Consider the following 13,692-nt stretch of genomic DNA (forward strand, 5'->3'; position numbering starts at 1 on the left):
CACCAAAAGATTATTACCATTAAATAATACCTTTTGGTTTTACCATTACATTTCTGCATGACTGCCTACAAAAATACGATTTTCCCTGGATCACTGGGTCTTCATTTCTGAAGGCATCTGTGCCAAGTATAATATTAAATGTGTGTGTAAAGGATATTGTTAGCATAGGTGAGAAAAAGTAATATCCTTTCCTTGCCCATTGCAAGGTTCAAGGATGACACCCCTAAACAAAATATACCTAGCAAAAAGAGAGTACTTCTACAATGCACATGTGAACTGATTTATAAATAATACGGTCTAGAGACCCCTATTTCATTGTTCCAATGACTTAGCTGCTGTTCTACATCAATCAATCAAACATCAACTGCTTGTGAAACACTAGCTGATTAGATCACACTGTGCCAGTCACTCTGATAATTATCTATATGCCAATTGATACTACAACTTAGTATCTTTTTATTCTTTTTAAATTTCTTTAAAGTTGTTATCTCCTTTATGGAGTTATACACTACAGTGATGTATGGTGGGATCATCTCAAAAGTTTAGTTCTATCATATCACCTTGTTAAAATCCTGCTTATTTTTATGTGGGTTGTTACTGCTACCTGACACAACAGGGAAGTAGCAAAGTATAAGATAACATCATACTTCTCTGCACACACATCATATATTTGAAGAGGCAAGATGAAATACAACTTAGATAACTAGATTAATTCCAGTCTGTATGTTCTTCTTTTAGGAAGTAAGCTCTTGAAGATCAATTACTAAGCCTTATGCATTTGTCTCCTATATATAACCATTTGTTGAATCGAGTAGACAATAATATAAAACTAAAGCACTAAAGTAGGTAGTATAAAATAATCCTTATGGAATTTGGATGAGAAATACATTCTAACTTTTACCACTGATTATAGGAAACTTGCCATTTTCCTTCTGTCGTGACATTAAGGTAATATGAAACAGGACTCAAAAATAGTAAAAATGAACAACACACAAAACCTCTCATTGCTTTAAAGTTAGTCCATGTCCCTTAGAGTTGTTAAACATTGGTTTAAGTTCAGTATTTCTTATTGTACCCCAAACTTATATTGTGTCTATTTGGGAAGATATTTCGTGGAGGTAGACCTCAAGGAAATTACTTGCCTTTCTTTCACATATCAACATGGATTATGTCCAGATGGCTCTATTCTAAGCAACTTAGTAATATTACTTGAAATACAGGAATCTTTAGTCTCTTTTCCATCTGAAGCTCCAATTATTCAGTTCACCTTACATTACATTTCAAAAAAAAAAAAAAGCAGCTTGGTAGCAAAATGGTAAATATTTCTTCAATTGGTAGGGATCTAGACTTACTCTGTCTCGTATATCTTCTTCAGATTGGTTCTTTTTACACTTCCTAAATGTCAAAATGCAAAAAAAAGTTTTAAAAAATTTTATTTCTGTTAGCAAGAGCCTCATACAAATGTATTTGTAATACCCTTCCTTCTCAGAAAGGATTTGAAGTGTCTTACTAAAAAATGACAGAAAGGCATAAAATATAATTAACATAATAGAAATAAAAACCGGAAGTTAGAATTGAAACCAGTAAGGAAAGCATGGAGCCAACACAGTACGTGAGGTTATACTGCGCATGAAGTTACAATACGTGAAGTTACAGGACTTCACTATAACTTTCCTGGCAACCAAGCCTAAAAGGAATACCCAGTATGATACACGATTTTAAAATTCAGAGAAGAGGAAATAAACAAATTCTTCAAGAGACAAATCTAATAACTGGTCCAAAAACCTAATCATTTTCCAAAGTACATTAAGGGAGAAGTCATGTTTGGCCATTGCTTTAGCTCAACGATTACTTATGAAGCATTATTAAGAATTTAATTTGTTCAAGGATTTACACTAAGCATTATATTGAATATCAAGGTGTCAAAAACTCTAGTTCCAACTGCAGAATAAGATTAATCCAACTGGGCAGACAAGACATGTGCTTTTAAGGATAACTGATGACACAAGTCTAAGTATGATAAATGTGAAATGAATTGTGCAAACATTCAGAGTTGGAGGAATTGAGGGCAAGAAGAGACTTTGTGTCAGACTCAAGATAACCATAAGACAAGAAATTCTGGAGAAATTAGGCCTGGGATGTGGGCAGGCAGGGAAGAATGGCATTGGGAGTCCTGTGAACAAAAATAAGGTCAAAATCCAGCATATCAGGGAAAACTGGTTGTCACAAATGAGTGTCAGTATCCAAGAAACCTAACAAAATATGGTGTTCAAAGATCCAAGTAAGGCAGAAAGACACAGTGAAAGTAAAATCCAAAAATACATGCCCCTGTCAGGTTTCAGTCTTTCAGCCTGGTATCTAGAAAGAAGTGAAGAATGAAGTTTCATCCAAAAGGCTTGAAGCCTTGCCTGGTTTTGAACAGACCACTTGGAGTGAGTGGATTAAGAGGGAGTAAGAATGGGCACCTCCCAAAGTGAGGCAGTGCTGGCCAGGAGCTGGGGACTGCTCAGAAAATCAGTTCTGGGGCCACTTTTTGGGAACTAGTAACTTTCAAACTAATTCCAGAATATTCAGAGAATAACAAATCAGTAAGCAAGGGAGCTGGAAGTCATTGCATTTGAAAACTTATTTAAAGAATTAAACATGTTTCTCTTAAAGGTTAAGAGACCAAGGGGAGCATGATAGTTGCCTTCAGATTTTCTTTTTTTTTTTTTTTTTGAGACGAAGTTTCGCTCTTGTTACCCAGGTTGGAGTGCAATGGCGTGATCTCGGCTCACCACAACCTCCACCTCCTGGGTTCAGGCAATTCTCCTGCCTCAGCCTCCTGAGTAGCTGGGATTACAGGCACGCGCCACCATGCCCAGCTAATTTTTTGTATTTTTAGTAGAGATGGGGTTTCACCATGTTGACCAGGATGGTCTCCATCTCTTGACCTCATGATCCACCCGCCTCGGCCTCCCAAGCCTTCAGATTTTCTAAGGGTCACCATGTAATATAAAGGTAAATTATTTTATTACACATTTGTATATAATGTATTGGGTTTCAGGTATCAAATACATGGTTTCAGTTAAAATTTTTCTTACTGAAGATAATCTGTTTAAAAACAAGTGAATTTTCCATCCCAAGAGGTAGAAATTGGATGAGCACCTTTCCGGAATACTGTTGGTGATAATCTGGCATTGATATGGTCCTTATGCAAAAACTTCACTTTCTGATAGCTTCAGTTCTATCTTCTTCTAAGTCTCAAAGTTCAGTACTATAGAACCAACCAACTAGTATCTTGATACCTCTTAAGTGCACCAACTTATAGTAGATCCGACAATACTTTACACATGGGTCACAGAAAAGATGTGTAAAGACGTGCCTGATCCTTCTGGCTTGAAATCCTTCTGTTTCAAGAAAAACAAGTTTAAAAAAGGTCAGTGAACTTGTACAAACTCACAAGGGCACAAATCAGTCAGTAACAGAGCCACAATTACAACACTACAAAGCTTCAGCAATTTTCTCCATTCTATCAATCTGCCCCCTCCTTGCTGGAGTAGAAACCCATCAGAGAGGTATATGGTAAGTTGAGTGCAAGGCTAGAAGGCATATTCTTGTTAAATAAGACCCTGCGTGGGACACAAATTAGTCCTTTTTGAAACTGTGGTACTTCCTCAGAGAACACACAGACACCTGATTTCCTGTTTGCCCTGTTCATACATCACCAATGCTGGATACCTAAACCTTAAGTGACACTCAAGACAGTACATCAAGGAGGAAGAAAATACTAGAATTTCTTTATATTAATTTTAATGTAATCTGTGTCTAATCATGTGTATATGTTTCTATATACACTCAATGCATGATTAGAGAAGCAAAGGTATATAGTCTGTAAATTAATATACATATATTGAAGATACATGCTCTAGAAGAAATCAGAAATGTTTGGAGAGCACTGTGTTTTTTTCTGTATATATTTTATATCACAAGTATATTTCAAAGCAAAAACAGTTTATATTACGGATTATGAGAAAGATTCTATTTTAGTAGTAAAAAATACTGGTTTTAAATTAAGCTATAAATAAGACATAAATAGGCATCTGTAATAGTGACTATATCCCTGTGTTGTTGCATTCACATAATTTTTGTCTGGGTTACACAAAATGAAAGCGGCAAAGAGAAAAAACAACTACGCATCTCTGATCATCAGGTCTGATTGGCCAATTCCAAAGAGTTCCAAGGAAGAAAACACATGAGGGATTTCCCCAAGGCTCCAAACTGCAGAGCAAAAGGAGAAAATCATAAGTAATGGCTCAATTTCCACCACAGAGGCAAGGGTCCTGGACCTAGAGGGACTGCCCTTGGGAGATGTTGTTTGTGTGGAATCAAGTCAACTCTTAAGTAACTCCACAGGCAGCTGGAATGACAAGCCTCAGTCATGGCTCTGCACACTCTTGGTAGCGGGGCTTTGCTGTTGATTGACCAAATGTGTGTGAGTAAAAGTGAAGTATCTAGGATGTCTACCAGATCTCCAGTTTGTGCAGCTAGGGAGATGGTGATACCATTCAGTAAGAGAAGAACCACAGGACAATGAGTTCATTTTTAGCAGGTTGAGTTGGAGGTGTAAGTGGACCTTTGTGCCAGTTCTCTGAGCCCCCAAATCCACCCTTCTTGCTCTGAGATACTGAAGCCAGACCCCATAAACATTTCTCCTTTGCTAGCTGGCTCAGTGTTAGGTTTTGTCAACAGAGAGTCCTGGAAGGATACTGCAAGGCCATAACAGCAGGAGAGCCCCCACTTCCTATTTCAGTGTGGCTTTTCTTTGGATATGACAGCCAGTAAATCAGCATGTGGAAAGCCAGGGACACTCACCTCAGAAACCCTCTCAGACCACCTCCAGCCTTGTGCCTTCTGGCAAGTTTTCCAGCACTGCATGTTCCTCTGGCAGCCACATCTTCTCCCAAGAGATCTGGACTTCGGCCTCAGAGAGAGGTGGAAAGGACAGCTCTTTTAAATTCTTATTACTCCGGTTTTCACGCTTATATAGCTCTAGAGGTTGTAGCTGTCAGCATTTCCTATTTCTCTACCCCTACAGCCCTCTATTCCCTCATTTTAGCACTTAATCATCTTTTGCTAGTTAATTCTGCACATTAAAAGTTTTCTATCTAAATTACTCATGTGGTTTTTAACTCCTAACGGGACCATGACTGATACACTACCCAAGTGGAGATGCCTTTAAAAAGCTAGAGATGTAGTTTTAAAGACAGAGCTTTGAAGGAAATTCTTATTTGGGCGTCTCCAGAATATTGCTGGTATTTATTTTTATGTATTTATTTATCCATTTTTTTTTTTTTTGGCTGAGTACAGGAGACTTTATTGCTGGCACATGACAAAGTGGGGATCCCTGGGCTCCTCCCTATTCAGGGGGTCTGCGTGGAAACTGTGAGGAGGGGAGATTCTTAGTGTGGTGGGGGACTGAGTGTAGCAGGAGCTCCATAGCAGCTGAAGGCCTCTCTCTTCCTCTTGTCTCTTGCTGGTGCTGGCAGTCTCGGCGTCTGATTCCTCAGAGGCCATGTGGACCACAAAGTCCACCACTCTGTTGCTGTAGCTCATTGCATTGTAATACCAGGACAAGAGCTTGGCGAAGTGGTCCTTGAGGGCAATGGCAGCCTCAGCATCAAAGGTGGAGTAGGTGTCACTGTTAAAGTAGAAGGAGACATCCTGGTGCTCAGTGCAGCCCAGGATGTCCTTGAGGAGGCCCTCTGATGCCTGTTTCACCACGTTCTTTGTGTCATCATATTTCGCAGGTTTCTCAGATGGCAGGTCAGGTCTCGTACCAACATGTTGGCAGTGGGGACATGGAAGGCCATGCCAGTGAACTTCTTGTTCGACTCAGGGACGACCTTTCTCACAGCCTCAGCAGCATGTGCAGATGTAGGGATGATGCTGTGGAGAGCCCCATGGCCATCACACCACAGTTTCCCAGAAGGGGCATCCATGCTCTTCTGGGTGAGGTGACAGTGATGGCACGGACTGTGGTCATGAGTCCCTCCATGATTTCCAAAGCTGTCCTGGATGACCTTGGCTGGGGGGCCACTCAGTGGCAAAGGTGACATTGCTGATTATCTTTTATACTTCTCATGCTTTATGACCATCATGAACAGGGGGAATCAGCAATGGGAGCAGAGATAATGACGCTTTTGGCTCCCCACCCTATGAGCCCCATCTTTCTCCATCGTAGTGAAAATGCTGGTGGACTCCACGCATAATCAGCACCAGTATCTCCCCATTTGATTTTGATGGATCTCACTCCTGGTAGATAATGATGGGATTTCCATTGATGACAAACTTCCTGTTCTCAGCCCTGACAGTGCCACGAAACTTGCCATGGGTGAAATCATACTGGAACATGTAGACCACGTAGTTGAGGTCAATGAAGGAATCATTGATGGTGACAATACCTACTTTGCCAGAATTAAAAGCAGCCCTGGTGACCAGGTGCCCAATACAGCCAAAACCATTTACTCCACCCTTCACTTTAACCATGGTGTCTCAGGGATGCAGCTGGCACTGCACGAGCAGATGTGGCTGTCTGCCAAATGGGAGGAGCAGAGAACCACTGATGGTATTTGAAACTAAAGAGTAGATGGTTACTATAAAGAATGTAAATAGTGAAACCATAAGGGAGCTAAGGAGGGAGCCCTGGGACACCATCATTTGTGGGACAGGTAGGAAAAGAACAAAATGGGAAATTGAGGGAATGGAGGAACAGGCACAGTGAAATGAGGAAAAGAAGCTGAGAAAGATTTGTCTTAGAAGTTGAAAAGGAAATCAGGGAAACCAGAGGCAGAGAGAATTTTTAAAGAGTGATCAATAATGCAAATACTACATGTAACTCAGTTCAGTTAACTGAAAATTCAAAATGAAGTTAGGAGTAATCATTTCAAGAACAATTTTAGTGCGGTGGTTTGATTAGTCAGTAAGAATAGAGCAAGTAGGCATGACAAATGTAAACCACTTTTTTTTTTTTGCTAAACTTGAAACAGAGAGAGTAGCACCTGGCACAAGGACTTCACAAAATCAGTGCCTCATATTTCTTCTAGTTTATGTTCACTGTAAATTGGGCTGATTTGGGTTAAATGCGTTATCCGTAGGTTCTTCTACCCTTACATGCCTCTTCAGGTATTTGGTTTTGATCTGCTCACTGCTCACTTAAATCATCATTAGAAAGTGAACAATAAAAAAGAAAAAACATAGGAAGCTAAAGGCAAGTTTTGTTTTAATCTACAAGCTCTAGAAGCTAGCACTAGCTAAACTTGTGTTGCATTAAACCATCTCAAAACTTTTTGGTTCATTCATCATAAAACTTAGATTTATCTACAGGCTTTATTTAGCTATTCTACACATATCTAATATCCTTAATATCGTGCCATTGACTTCATTGACCACTACACCATGGTTAATGCAGTGGTGCCATTGCAGACATTTAATAAATTCTGTGGACCAGTGAGAGTTTTCTATACCTGTTGCTTAAAATAGTAAAACATTATTTTCAGCATGAATTTGATGGTGAAGTATATAAAATGGTTTCAATTATGATTCCGTGTTCACATGTTCATAACTTGATTGAAAAAAATGCCTTTGGACTGAAACTTTCCATTCCATGTTCTAACTCCACCCAAATATAGTTATTTTTTCTCCTCTGGAAAATCTGAGGGAATCCGTATGATCACTTATGAATGTGGAAAAAATGCACTCTTTCAAATGTTTAATTAAATAAAAAGATCAATAATTACACAATATTTAATATAAACTTCCCACACATATTTATAAAGACCAAAATATTGGGAAAATGCTAATATTCATGATATTATGCAAGTCCCTCGCACATGTGCAAGACTTTCTCTCTAAACATACCCAAGGGTGGAATGACTTTGTCATAAGATATGTGAACATTCAAATTTATTGTGAATTTTTCTTTTTTTAACCCAACTGATGACCAAATTAATAATCTTACCATTTGTCCAAAGCTTCTCCAATACTTAGCATTATCCAATCTAGTGCACTTTAAGTTTGCATTCTCTTGAATACACATTTGTTTAATATATTTCTCTTGTTTTGACTATTCAAGATGGCCTCTTTGGCTCAATCCTAATTTCCTCTTTTCTATTTTTTGCTCAATACTGTTTACTCTTTTTTGTTCAATCCTAATTCATGTTTATTTTTCCCTTTGGGGGCAGTTGCATTTATTCAATTATTTTGTGGCCATTTTATGTATTTGGTACACTAACTTTTTATTAATACTACCTGTTTCAAATATTTTCTACCAGGTTGCAATCTCTCTTTTTATTCTCTTTATGGCCTCTTTTGAGTAACAGAAATTTATGGTTGATGTAGTCAAATTTATTAATCTTTTGTTTTATGGTTTGTGCTTTTTCTCTTTTTAAGGACCACTCCACTAACCAATTGTTAGCCCATGTTTTCTTCTGAAAGTTCTGATTTTTTTAATTCAAGATCTTAATCCATTTCACATTAAGGTTTCAGTATGTAGTATAAAGTAGGGATTCATTTTTATGTTTCTTTTCTCTCCATACAGAAAACCAATTGTTCTAGTAATATACTGTATTCTGAGTAAACGTATCCTTTCTGCATAATCTACAATCCCATCTTCATTATAAATCAAAGTTTGAGCTATTTCTGTGATTGTTTCTAGGCTCTGTGTTCTATTTCCCTGATATCTTATTTTACCCCTAGGCTACACTTTCTGTAACTTTATATGAAAAATTTTGATATCTTGTTAGGAAACTCTACTAATATTGTTTCTCAAGAGTGTTTTAGTTATTCTTGGTCTTTTTCACTGCCATGTATTGTCTTTTAAAGTTCCACTAGAAAATCCTACCACAATTTTTATTGCGATTACATTGAATATAAATACAAATACATATAGATCACACACACATATATAAATATACATATACCCACGTGTAAATATATAAACTAGGAGAGAATTGACTTTTATTTAGTATTACCTCTTCCTATCCATGAGAGTGATCTCTATCATTTTATTTAGCTTATAATTAATATATTTCACTGATGTTTTATTATTTTACTATTTTATCTATATAGCTCTCATATTTGGTCATTTGTATTCTCAAAGTGTCTTTTTTCTTTATAATTAGAAATACTTTTTATAATTATATCTTCTAGCTGTAGTTTGCTTAATATTTGTATATTACTTGTGTACCCAGTAAACTTAACTTTTATTAATTCTAATATTTTTCTTTACATTGTTTTGAGTATCTGATAAAGGTAGTGTCCTAATCCATAAAACTCAGCTTTTTTGGTCTTTCTAGTGGTTATATAACTTATTTTTTGTTTTGCCTTATTTCTTTAAGACTCTCAGTTACATGTTAAATAGATGTGATTATAGTGGTCATTACTGATCTTATACTTTATCACTGAATATGATGTTTTTGTACAACTTTTTAAAATATACTTTATTGAGTATATTTTACTTCTAGTTTTTCTTAACTAGAAGTAAAAAATTAGGAGAAATGAAAAAGGCAAATGTATAGGCAATGGTTTCAGAAGGAAATTTCAGAATACTAATTGCTGGGAGGTGGCAATGTACTGAGTGAAGTCCAACTTATAGTGAGCATAAGGGGCTTTTCTTAACTAGAAAAACTAGAAGTAAAAAATATCTTCTCCTTAACTAGATACTTCTTGTCAAGGAGATTCTCACCTATTATTAGTTAAAGTGTTGCCTGCTGTAACAGAGATCCAACTTTTAAAATGCCTTATATAAGACAGGAGTTCATTTCTCTGTCACATTAAAGTCTAAGCTATTAAGGAAGTCACCTTGTATAAAGCCATTAGGAATCTAGCTTCGTTCTTTTCTTCCACCATTCCTATGATGTTTCCTCCTCCACAGAGTGTGAGATGGCTCAACATCAGGTTCCTTCTCCAATCACATGAAGAGAGAGCCATGCTCCCTCCCATTAAAGGTACAACTCTGCAATTCCACAGGTAACTCCAAATTATGTCCCATTAAAAAGGCCTTCATCATAGTAACAGCTAGCTTCAAGGGAAGCTCAGTTCTTACCTTAAGCAACGAAATGCCCAGCATCTAATCAGGTGTTGTGCTATTACAAAGAGAAAGAATACAGTGATGTAAAAGAAAAAAAACAGCAGACCATGCCACATCGTCTTTTTCTATTTGCTAGATATTTTTAATAATAAATGTGGATTAAATTGTATCAGATCTCTTTTATGCATCCAAAGTGAACACATTTTTTTCTCTTTAAATTCACTAATGAGAAAATTTACACTAACAGATTTTCACATTTTTGAGCCACAGTTGTATTTCTGGGAAAATAAAAATAATTTGGCCATGATTTTTTTATTCTTATACATTATTCAATTTGGATTGCTAGTGTTTTGTTTGCTATATTTGCAGCAATATTTATAAGTCATATTGACCTGTACATTTTCTTATAAATCATCCTTGTCTGGGTTTTGTCTCAAGGTACATTAAATAAGTTAGTCATTATTCTGACTTGTTTGGTTCTCCGAAAGATTTTGTATAAGACTGTAGTTCTGTTTCTTGAATGTTTGGCAGAACTCACTGGGTAAAAAATGTCTGGGGCTGATGTTTTCTTTGTAGGAAGATCTTTTAAGTGATGATCCTATTTCTTAAATGTTTAAAACTATTTATTTTTTAAGGAATGTATCCATTTCACCTATGTGTCCCAACTTTCTGAAGTAACTTATTTATCCACTTTGAGGATTGGCAAAACATGGGATAAGAATCTGACTGCAAAAAGATATAGAAATCTAACTTTTAAGAAAGAATAATGTTGATATGGTAAGTTATGGAATCCATACTGGATAGAGAAGCAAATGACACTTGCTAAAAGATGAAACAGCCAGAATAATGAAACTATTTTTACAACAGGATATCATATTGAACACAGAGAAAACATTCTAGGAGAAATGAAAAAGGCAAATGCATAGGTAATGGTTTCAAAAGGAAATTTCAGAATATTAATTGTTGGAGGTGGCAATGTACGGAGTGAAGTCCAACTTATAGAGAGCGTAAGGGGCTTGGAAATAGAGTAGATAGAAGTAAAGACTGTTAAAAGGGGTTGAGACACTGAAACTGAGGGGCCAGTTGTCACAGTCCCATATGTTAAATATGTGCTAATTCAAAGAGGGTCCCTACTCTGATGGAGCTTAAATCCAGCAAGGAAGACAGAATTTAATTACAAATTGAAATATGAGTATAGAAATAGGAGACCGTTTCTGAGGGCAGAAACCTGATACATATTTGAGAGTGTGAGATGAGATGGCTTCTATAAAGAAGCGATAGTTGTGTTAAGAGCCACAACTAGGATGAGTTAACCAAAGATAGAAAGGAAAGCATTCCAGACATAGACAACAGCACAAGCAAAGACCCTTTGGTATAGACTCTTGCAGTAAACCAGGTGTACATGGCTTAAGCTGAAAAGCATAGTGGAGAAAAGTGAATATTAAAGACCTTTTTCTGATGTAAAATCAACAGTATTTGGTGGCATATTGGATACAAGGAGTAGAACTTGTGTCTGGGGCAATTAGGTAAATAGTAACAACTAATCACTGAATTAGGAAATGCTGGGCAAAAGTTTTTTGGGAAAGAATTAGAGCTAGAGAATCAGGATCTCATTCTTGCCCATGTTACATTTGAGATTGCTTTAGCTAACTCCAGTGGGAAATTTCCAGTAGGCAGTATATCTGAAGATCAGATATGAAAACCATCATGAAAGATATTAAATTATGTAGTGGATGCTATATTAAGCAGCGAAAATTAGCAAATTTTAGGGGTGGGAAGAATTTCAATTCAATATAGAAAAACTGCATATTTAGGAAGTTTTCAAATTATTTAAGAATAGAAAGTGGTCTCAGATTGGACTGGTAGTCAAAAGTGCTTTAGTCTTATCTATAATGTTTGAAATTTATAAATATATAGTGTAATCATGTGTTATATGTGCAATTTAAACATTGTTTTTAAATTAAGGACCAGAAAGACTCTTTAGATTAAATGCAGTGGCTGAGAGTATGGAAAAACAAGAGCATAAAATGCCAGAAGAAAATAAAGGCAAATTAAAGGAAATTTAAAGTTAGGAAACACAAACAAATACCATACAAGATTGTCAGAGGCCAAATATGAAGAAAATAGAATTTGGCATAATTTTAAGAAAGGATAGTGTTAACAAGAGAGACTCCATTTATACTTGAAGCTCACAACACTCTCTGAGTGGCCATAAGACTGTGGCAACAGACTCTTACTTGGCCCAGAAGGTAACCTTTTTATGTAATCAGAGTAATGTAAGCTCTGTTTATTGGTTTCCAAGTTTTACAATAAACTTCAAAGTATAGAAATCTTAGTTATAGATGTAGCACATAGTATTACTGTTAACACTATCTCCATTTAAAAGTTTAAAAAGTATTCAATTAAGGTATGATAAGGAACAGGAAAATTCAGGGAAATATATAGGAGCAAGTATTTTCATCTTATAACAAGAAGTTATTGGACAAATAATGAAGATTTATAATACTATTTTCAGAGTTACAAAAGCAACCAACAGAAACACTCAAAATGATGATACTTTAGAAGGAAGATAGGAGAGAAATGAAAAGAAGTATAATTATTTAATTCTTGTTTTTCATACTAAGGAGTCAGAAATAGATAAAGGTAAATTATCTAGAGATATGAAAATTACCAGCAGAAGAAACAAAGGTAGGAAAAATGTAAAAGGTTGTCTCTGACCACTGAAATTGGGGATAGGAGAAGATGCAGCAGGAGACTCACTTTCTGATAAAACGAGCATGCACCATCACTTGCATGATTTTTAATGAATAGACTGCTTCAGTTGCAAGTGTTCGGGGATGGCAGTGAGAACAGGTTACAGAATCTCTGATGTTCAACCCAACCAGAGGCTCTATGGCCCCAGATGATCACCTAGTTGATGTTAAACTCAGTTTGGGAAAAACTCATCAGAGTCAGGCTGTGGAGGAAAAGTTAAATATTAAATTTGAACTCAATTGAACATGGACACATACAATGGTCACCAAGTCCTGGAATGGGTTGTGTGAGCCCCTTGAGGCATTCAACCAGTATTGTTTCAGAGAAATTTCTATTTCAATCTATTCCTATATGTTAGTTATTGAAAAATAACAGACAATCACAAAAACAAGTTGACCTTTTCGTGTTCCTTGAGCACAGTTATGAAGGAACCTCATGACTGGGCCTCATGCCAAATAACTAGTTACAAAAAGAGCTAGGGGCCCAGACCACTCCAAAGCTTCACAAGACCTCTCTTCATCTGTGCATGGATGAGTGGCCAACTCTGGAGCCCAGGCTGTTGCTTCCCAGAATAGTGATGAATCCTCCTTAGTCTGGTGAGAGAGAGAGAGTGTGTGTGTGTGTGTGTGTGTGTGTGTGCGTGTGTGTATACACCTAGGTGTGTGTGTGTGTATATATATATATATATATATACACCTAGATCCCTCACATGCATAGTTCACAATACAGTTACCATTCCTATGAGAATCTAATGTAGCTGCTGATCTGACAGGAGACGGAGCTCAGAATAATGCTGACTCTCTAGCTACTCACTTATAATAACCAAATTGCAATAGGAGGGGGAGAAGAGAAAAAATGTATATATATTT

General features: G+C 36.6%; 1 pseudogene; it reads right to left on the bottom strand.

The window, feature by feature from the left end:
* Positions 1-5,330: 5,330 nt before the first annotated feature.
* Positions 5,331-13,669, bottom strand: LOC144580314 (glyceraldehyde-3-phosphate dehydrogenase pseudogene; annotated as a pseudogene).
* Positions 13,670-13,692: the final 23 nt, after the last annotated feature.

This window comes from Callithrix jacchus, chromosome 19, assembly GCF_049354715.1.
Source record: "Callithrix jacchus isolate 240 chromosome 19, calJac240_pri, whole genome shotgun sequence".
NCBI classification, from domain to species: domain Eukaryota; kingdom Metazoa; phylum Chordata; class Mammalia; order Primates; family Cebidae; genus Callithrix; species Callithrix jacchus.